General features: G+C 38.7%; 1 pseudogene; it reads left to right on the top strand.

Annotated features, from left to right (window-relative positions):
• Nucleotides 1-6: 6 nt before the first annotated feature.
• Nucleotides 7-1,685, top strand: LOC125215623 (annotated as a pseudogene).
• The last annotated feature ends 8,202 nt before the right edge of the window (nucleotides 1,686-9,887 follow it).

Genomic DNA, 9,887 nt, shown 5'->3' with positions numbered 1-9,887 from the left:
AAGCAAATGGCGAGCTCCATCGCAGCAGCGCACAACGTCCGCGTGCTAGGCAGCGGCGACACCGTGGTGGTCCTAGGGCACGGGTTCGGAACCGATCAGTCGGTGTGGAAGCACCTGATCCCGCACCTGGTGGACTGCTACAAGGTGATCGTGTACGACCACATGGGCGCCGGCACCACCAATCCCGATTACTTCGACTTCGACCGCTACTCCACCCTTGAAGGCTACGCCTACGACCTCCTCGCCATCTTGGAGGAGTTCGGAGTCCAGAAATGCATCTACGTCGGCCACTCGCTCTCCTCCATGACCGGCGCCGTCGCTTCCATTTTCCGCCCCGATCTGTTTCACAAGCTCATCATGCTCTCCGCCTCCCCCAGGTGATTTCATTTTAATTAATAATTACAATTAATTGTTTTTATTTGAAAATTTTATAAAAGGGGACCAAGGAAGTAGGTTTGGATGCTATCACTCATTGATACTACTAATTTTAGTTAAATGGGGTGATTATGACTTATTAAGTTATTATCATCTAAGATTAATCTAATGAAATTCAATCTAATGAATCCTACATATACGATAATATTAAATGTTTATAATTCTTTCAATTTTTTTAATGGTTAGGATATTAGAATTTGATAAGATTTGATGAATTATGAAGTAATTGATAGCTTTTATTTGAAAATGGATTAAATTTAATTAGAAATTGATGAGACCATGAAATAATGGAATGGAATGGAAAATTATATAAAGATTTCTATGATGATTAATGAGAATCTAAGATTTCTATGATTGCTTTACACATGCTATAATCTTCTAACGTAACAGTACTGAAATATGGAATCGTTCTTCTGGCGCGTCCGGGGCACTATAATACTTGCTTATATATATGTAGAGAATATTAGATTCTTTATTTTCTATTAAGTCTAACAATAAATAGAAACTCTCTTATGGTATCTGTACTTATTTCTAAAATAAATTCGATACAATTTAGCTCAAGCTTTAATTTTGATAGGTTCTTGAACACGGGGGGAAATAAATTCGATACAGTTTAGCTCAAGATTTAATTTTGATAGGTTCTTGAACACGGGGGACTACTTCGGAGGGTTCGAGCAGGAGGACATCAACGAGCTGTGCGGCGCGATGGAGATGAACTACAAGTCGTGGGTGTCGGGGTTCGCGCCCCTGGCGGTGGGGGGCGACATGGATTCGGCGGCGGTGTAGGAGTTCAGCCGGACGCTGTTCAGCATGCGGCCGGATATAGCGCTGAGCATGTTCAGGATGATATTCACGTTCGACCTGAGGCACTTCCTCGGGCGCGTGACTGTGCCGTGCCACATCATCCAGAGCTCCAAGGACTTGGCCGTGCCGGTCGTGGTGGCCGAGTATATCCACCAGAATCTCGGCGGGAAGTCCATCGTCGAGGTGGTCCCTACAGAGGGTCATCTGCCACAGCTCAGCTCGCTGGAGCTCACCATCCCGGTGCTGGTACGCCATATACAGCATGATATTGTAGATGGCTAATTGAGAAACTAAAGATCTTTTCGAGCATAGTTGATAGTTTGGCACAAATACTTTTATCTTAATAGTCTTGCTTAGTCTTTTTCGGTTTCATTAGAAAAGGAAGGACTCTTGTTAATATTTATATTTTCATGGTATTCATGTTACATAACAAATGTTTTGTTTCACCATTATCATTACGGAGTTCAATTTTCTGTGTTTAGTTTGGCTTTTAGACAATTCAAGTTTTCTCTTTTTTTAAACAACCGACTCTTGTTTTGTAACATGCCAAGTTTGGGTACTTAGCATAACTAAAGGAATTGCCTTTAATTAGGCGGGCCGGAGCAATTAATGCGAGCCTTGCAGAAATGGTAAAAGCCAAATCAATCGATAGAAATGGAGTGTATTGATGCATTTAATCCTCCTAAAAGGCAAACCAAACACTTACACTCCCATTATTAATGTTAATAATATGGAAACTACTTCTATATCGAACAAAATGATGATCCTAACTCCTCTATAAAGGAGTGAATAACTCTCTTTCCTTATAACAAGTAGCTCATTTAAACGGTATCATAGCGGACCTAAGTCGATGATGAGTTTCTTTATTGCAAGTATGCATGTCCGACGATCATTCCGGCTCACACATTACATGCATGTATTGAAACCCTATTTTGTCCCATATCGATTAAATGATGATCTAGTTAGGTATTATTCCCTCCGTTCCTTAGTAATAGAGTCATTTTGCCATTTTGGTACGTTCCATAATAATAGAGTCATTTCTCTTTTTAGTAAAACTCAACACTTTTTTCCACACCTACTTTACTCTCTCTTACTTTTTTCTCTCTTCATCTCTCTACCTTTTTCATTTTCCACTTTATTCTCCCTTTATTTAACTCACCTGAGAGCACTCCCAATGGGTCGGCGTTAAATCCGGCGAAAAATCGCCGATTATCGCCGGATTATCGCCCGGCGTTGGGGAGAATTCGGCGATAATTCGGCGTTAATTCTACCGAATTAACGCCAACTCCCGAAAATTCGCCGGATTATCGCCGGATTATCGCCGACCACTGTGGGCGATAATCCGGCGATAAAAATAGTTTTTTTTTTTTTTTTAATTTTCCCCCCTATAAATTTAAAATTTAATAATTAATTTAAAATAATTTCCCCCCTATTTTTTTTTTAATTTTCGTCGTTGTAATTTTTTACTCGTGTTTAATACAACGAACTTTATTACTATTATTTGTCTTGTCTTATAAATTAGCTAGCTTTATTATATACAAAAATAAAACAATTAAATTAGTAATGATGTAAAAATGAAATGTTGAGTTAGGGAGAAATAAGGGAGAAACCATTGGAGCAGTTGGCTAAAAATTGGGGATAAATTTTGGTGCTGATGTGGCGCTGATATGACAGGAGTTAGGGAGAATTAAGAGAGTTTTTAGCCGGACCATTGGGAGTGCTCTAACACAATTTTTTTTTAATCTCCGTGCCGAAAAGAAACGCATCCATTACTGTAGAATGGAGGGAGTACTATTTGAAACCGTATGAATACTAAAGATATCCAAAAATAGAAATAAATCATTTATTATTAGTGGAACAACTTAGAAAATGGGAAGAGAGGGTATTTATTTTTGTTACTGACACGACAATTTAATCTACTGATCAAAGCTTTAAGTATTGGGTATAACAGGTATATAAAACATTAGCAAGGTACAAACCAAAGAAGATAAGAGCTTACATTGAAATAAATTGAATTGAAAATATAAATCGAAACTTTAAACTGTAATGGAAAATAAGTCCGAGTCGAGGAGTCCTCTTTGCGCAAGACGAGATACGTCCCGATAGTGCTCTCAGATTGGCGTATCGTCTCTAAAGATAAAACGGTTTCGTCTTTGAAGTAGCAGCACTGCTAGCAGCACACAGCTCCGGCGAACTGAATAATATCAAGGAAATAACTTTGACAGAAAGACAAAGCTGGGTGAGGCAGTTTGCTATGCAGAGAAAATGTGTTAGTTGTGTGTTACAATTAGGCCTGCTTATTCGGTCGGTTCCGGTTCTAACCGGACCGATTGACCGGTAAACCGGTTTTAAATTTTCATAAATTCAAGAATCGGAACCGGAACCGGAACCGATCGGTTCCGGTTTGGAATTGGTCGGTTAAGAACCGGTCGATTCCGGTTCCGAACCGGAACCGATGTGTAATTTTAATCCGAATTTATTTATAATTTTAAATAGTAACAATACTAAAAAAATAATAATCCAACATCTAGAATTATAACAAATAATACCTAAAACTTAAAATAAATACACAAAATACAAACCAACAATACAATAATATTCATATATGGATAAGAGTGATGCCAAGTGTAGTAGGTCGGGTCGGACTAGTTTATGTTAGCAATTTTTTACTAATACAAAAATAGGAGTTCTAAACTTTAGCAATTTTTTTTAAAAAAATGAGTTTTAAAATTGAATTTCATTTTCCCTTTTTTGGCTAAACATAGTATTCATTGGAATTTCCAATACTAATTGATATTGTTGTGACTATTTGGTTTATACCGGAACACTTAATAAATTATTCACAAATATGTTAAAATCGTATGTTAAATGAATTGTTACATAAATTTGTAATAAATATATCATATGAATTGATATTGTATTTGTATAAGTTCTTTTGAAAACTAAAAACAAACTTATGACGTTCTACTCATTGTAGTTAGTTTATAAAAAATGGATTAGGGAAATAATTGTAGATTCAAAGTATCACAGATTAAACATTTAAATCTAAAAATCACTCAATATTTCAAACTATTTTACTTTAATTCAAAATTAATTCAATAAATTAGATTTTTTAGTATATTAAATTATAAAAAAATAAAATTGAATTATAATCCAGTTCCCGGTTAGGAACCGGTGTTATTTAAAAAGTTGGAACCGGTATCGGAACCGGAACCGGAAAATCCGGTTCCGGTTCCTCAATTAACCGGTCGGTTCCGGTTCCGATTCCGGTTAATCGAGAACCGGAGAACTGTTTAAGCACCCCTAGTTACAATGCATGGATGACTACCATGTCATAAGTGGATGTAGTCAACATAGACATTAAAGGCGTGTTCGGTTATCACTAAATGTAAATGCATGAGATGAATGTTGACTTAAATATTTCTGGCCGGCCCACCCACCACTACGTCATTTGTGGATGTTTGTTGTTACTTAAATGGAGTGAAGAAATGGGAGCTTGTGTGCTGTCAGACGAAAATGTCCTCATCCCTTTTTCGTATTTCCTTCTCCCACCCCTCTACTCGAATTAGTCCGAGAAACGTAAGTGAAACATTCAAATGTCCCTCACACGCTGTTAAGGGTAAAGTTCCCTTAACACGATAAAAGTCAGTCGCCGGAGCTTTGCCGGTCAATCAAACCAAGATTTAGGATTGCAAAAAGATAAAACACGATAAAAGCTAAAAACATAATTTCTTCTTGAATGAATAATGATAATAACAATAGCCCTATTTATAATAGGGATACTAACTTAATGAGCAAGACAAAAGATCCTAAGAGATATATGGGAAAATATAGGAAAGATATGCTAAATCAATAACTAACTAAATAATATGGTAGAGGGAATATTCATAGAGATATCTCGTATCAACTCCCCTGCGGTTGAAATCCACCTTGTCCTCAAGGTGGGAACCACGACACAATGAAGAGCATCGCGAACACAAGCTTTGGCGAGACCTCCCCTCCTGGATCAAACGTGCATGGTCGGTGCCGATAAAAGAACAAACTTTGTATACTAGATCGGCACCATGACTCAATTATGCCGGTGAACAAAAGCTTTGTTGCTCCAATAATTCTATTAGATAGACTCCTAACATGAATAAAGTTATCCGCATAGCCGACAACATTCTCCTCAAGCAAAGTCTCGATGTCAGATTTTATTCCCAATCCACGATGGGGAACAATAATTCCATCACCAGTTTTGTCATCATATACCTCAATGAGCACTTGAGGCATCATATTGTCGTTCCTTGGGATCTCTTTGCAGGACTCGTCGTCTAGAACATCAAGAGTAGCACCACCATTGCGAGTAGCATTGTTGGAAACATCGTTAATGTCCTCAAGGATATCCTCACTCAATACCATTGTGGGAGTATTATCAATGTTTTCCGTAACTATATGTTCATCATCAATGCTTCTCCCCAAACCAAGCGGTCACAAGGGCGAACAGGGCGACTTGGTCTAATCTGTAAACACGTAATTTCTCGTTGTAATCGTTTACGGCAGCTAGTTGGGCAGGAGAGGGCGATCGAACCGAGAGCTGGTAATATTGTTGGGACCACGCGGCTGCCCCGAATCAATAAACTCGCGGAACTGTTGAAGAAAGGGCGTGGAGCCAGATCGTGGTTGGGCAACGGCAGGCTGCGACGTTGTGCAGTGACTCAGTGATCGGTCGAACTGCGATGGCTGGTACGTTGGCTGCATGTGCAGCACTCCTGGCGGGTGGTAATTCAGCTGCCATTGTTGATAACCGGCGTGGAAGGTCTGCGGGCAGCGGTAGCTGGGTGGGTCCCAACAAGAGGGTTGACGGAGATGCTCGGCGCGACCATTATGAGGCTCGTGTTGTAGCCCCGGATACCCGGCGTAAGGATTTTGTTGAGGAGCTGGTCCATCAACGAACGGGAGCGGCGACTGATCTCGCATCCATGGCGGGTCCCAGCAGGTTGGATGTTGGGCCTGGTAGGCCAGTTGTGCATATGGGTCTGGCCCAGTCTGGTAGATGTGCGGCTGCTGTACCTCGCACTGGGGTGCGTGGTAGGCGGCGTGAAAATTGTGTGGCTGGGCATATGAGCCTGGGCTAGTCAAGGTCGGCTGACCAAAGGGTGAAAATTGTGTCGGGCTTGGTAGGCCAGTCACCGAATTCAGTGGTAATCCCAGTGGTCCAGACGTCATAGTGTTGTCGGGCGGGTCTGGGTCCGGTTGCGATGGCCCGCGGAGCTCTCCCATGCGAAGATCGGTCAGGGCTAGCCGGGCCTCCAGGTTAGTAAGTGCAGCACAGATGCGGTCAAGCTGAGCGGCGGTCGGATCTATTGTGTTAGCCTCCTCCAGAGGCGGCAACAGAGGGTCTTGCGGCAAGTCCTCCATGGGAGGCATTGAAGGAACTTGCAGCGGAAGCGTGTGATCCATAATTTAATAATTAATCGAACAAATAAATCACATAATAATCAGATCTATTTAGCAGATTATTTAGACAAAATCTATTCGCGTAATTCTCACATGTATCATGCTCATAACTTGAATTGATCATGCTTTAAGTACATTGAAACCTAAAACATGGTTTTCTACGGAGCAGAAATAATACCATTATTAATTCTCCAAAGAATTGATGATGGCTAGCGACTTATCCACGTGACGCTTTGAACACTAGACCATGAATCTTCTCTCTGGTTCCCGAACTGTACTCCAATATCAGTGTGGGCTGATCTCACTGGAATACTAGGACTTAAATAAAGAAGACAGAAATTTTACTCCACGGAAGAGAGGGAAAAATCGCCCAACTCCAGGGGGGGGAGGACGAAAATTTTGCAAAATAAAATTGTGTTTTTTTTCTCATTTATTCTCCTATTTATATTAAGTTCCTTTTTTGGCCCAAACAGGGATCTATGGAAGGTTTTGGATATGGGCTCACCCAATTTACTTTTTGCTAATTAAATTGAACCCACAATTTAATATAAACATTAATTGGAATATTACGAGCAGCCACTACAGAAGTAATATTGAACTCTCTCCATCCAAATCCGAAATTATAAGTAATCCGGGTTTCCGTTTTAACTTTCATTTCCCGCGCTTAAGATAAAAATATCCATTAATTAATTAATGTCTGCTATGAACTTAATTAATTAACTTCTTATTATTTCCAAGAGTGGACTTAGCATGAAACGCTTATTTATTATTCATAGAGTGATCAAACTCCAACTAGCTAGGTTCGAATAATAAAACCTTGTTTCACGCTCATCTTGAGGACATTATCAAACGAGACTCACCTCGCGCACGATTCAATATAATAGCAATCCTAGCACCGCTAGATATTAATCACCACTACCCAATTATTGGGTTACGAAAAACCCGCACCATTTGATAAGTCAAAGTAATGCATAATCAATACCGTATGCTCAATGCTAACCTACATTGATTAAGAAACAAATATTTATCAAGACCTCGTCTTTCAAGTAGATAGCACAAAGACACGTCTTGCTGTTAGATCCGTTCAGTGCTTTACCACACCAATGTCATCTTATTTCAGTAAGGCTTAGAAATATGCGGATTGACATTGCAACCTTTCACAATAGATAGTCTAATTCCATCTAGGTCGTGAAATTCTTCTTTTTCTTTGTTTAGGACTGACCGTGTTACCTTAAAGTGGACGTCGCCCACAACCGGTCTACTAAAACAAAGACTTAGACTTTGTTAAGTTAACTTATACAATTAAACATGCAATTAACATCCATTAAATGTAAAACATAACAATATTATCACAAAAATAATCTGTTTTATTCCTTGAAAAATAAAATAAGAGTTTATAGTATTCAATCACTCGAAACATGAACTCTAGTATTCTAACTCTAACATGCATACCCCAAGGCTGTCGTTGTTGATTTCTGTTGGCGTAACGAGCCATGAGTTCGAAGATGGAAGCATCAATTGTTAAGGGTGAAGTTCCCTTAACACGATAAAAGGCAGTCGCCGGAGCTTTGCCGGTCGATCAAACCAAGATTTAGGATTGCAAAAAGATAAAACACGAGAAAAGCTAAAAAGATAATTTCATATTTCTTGAATGAATAATGATAATAACAATAGCCCTATTTATAATAGGGATACTAATTTAATGAGCAAGACACAAGATCCTAAGAGATATATGGGAAAATATGGGAAAGATTTGCTAAATCAATAACTAACTAAGTAATAGGGTAGAGGGAATATTCATAGAGATATCTCGTATCACACACACGCATACCTTGCACAGAAACTTCATCTTTCTAAGAAACTGACGTCGTCAGAGTCCCTCTCCTCCACCAACCACACGGATCTGGGTCTGTAAACAAAACAACTACAGTTACATTCAGCAAAAAAAAAAAAAAACTTGCAAACAACGTTGGGGGGTAAAAATATAGACAAAACGAAACCAAGGAAATATGTTACTCGATGACGGCCTCAACACGCCGGGAAACCTGTGGATCTTCGCCACCATCTGCTCAACACATATGGGGAGTGCAATCTAGAGAGAGAATGTATTCCCAAATGCACATCTGAAAATGAAGGCGGAAGGCGTGTTGGGGGGAGGGGACCAAAAATTTTGAGGGCTACATTGGTAATCTAGCCGCAAAATTTGCATCACTGCAGCGAACGAGATTTCCAATATCAAGTGGGAGCCGTGAATCATTTCATGCAAAAGTCAAATCCAACAGTGCGGGCTGGAGGTGTAATCAAGGGCCATGCAGGTTAAGTTAATGAACACTGAACCGTCGACATTGCAATAATTTGACCCCAATTCTGGTCAATTAGTGATAATCGAATTAACACGCCCTAATTTATGGCTTGACTGTAACAACTGGAGGTTACAAACTGAAACCGTTACTTTTTTTCCAGAATTAATTATGAACTAACATATCATGGTATTAGTTTTTCCCTTTGATGTATCTGGTACCGTTTATCGATATTAATTCTTCCCTTTGGTTTCTAGATTATGAAATAGAACAACAATGACAGTATACATATAGCTAATAAAAAGCATATTTAATTAGTCTAAATTGCTAATACTTGTGATTTGCTGGAATGAAATGATAAATATGAAGCCCCTACGTTTTTAAGTACATGAATTGAATATATTTATTAGATACGTTCCGAATTAAGATGAATGATCTGTTAATTTCTATAGTACAGATATCCCTCATTTCCTTGTTAATTTCTATAGTACAGATATCCCTCATTTCCTTGTCAGTTGTTCATTTTTATTTGGCGTCGATTTTAGTCAATATATATAATAGAAAGTGAAAAAATTAGTTAATGATGAATCTTAATTATATATACTACTATTAGTTTTTAAATATTATTAATGAAATAAATTAATATAATCTGAAATCCATCTAAAAAAACTAAAACATTTCACAGAAACGTCTTAAAATGAAATAGTGATATTCATAATAAATAAAGGACATAAAGTACTTAGTTTTGTGGAAGTATTTTGAAAAATTGACATATCTCAAATTATATGTCAAAAAAAATCCACTATAAGGGACTGATCACAACTGGGCTTTTATGCCTGCAAACTACAAACCATAATAATAGGGTTGCATGAGCATCCACATCCGTGCTTTTGCCAAAGAGCACGAATG

This window comes from Salvia hispanica, chromosome 3, assembly GCF_023119035.1.
Source record: "Salvia hispanica cultivar TCC Black 2014 chromosome 3, UniMelb_Shisp_WGS_1.0, whole genome shotgun sequence".
NCBI lineage: Eukaryota > Viridiplantae > Streptophyta > Magnoliopsida > Lamiales > Lamiaceae > Salvia > Salvia hispanica.
Note: the sequence above shows the minus strand (reverse complement) of the source record. Positions and strands in the feature narration are given on the sequence as shown.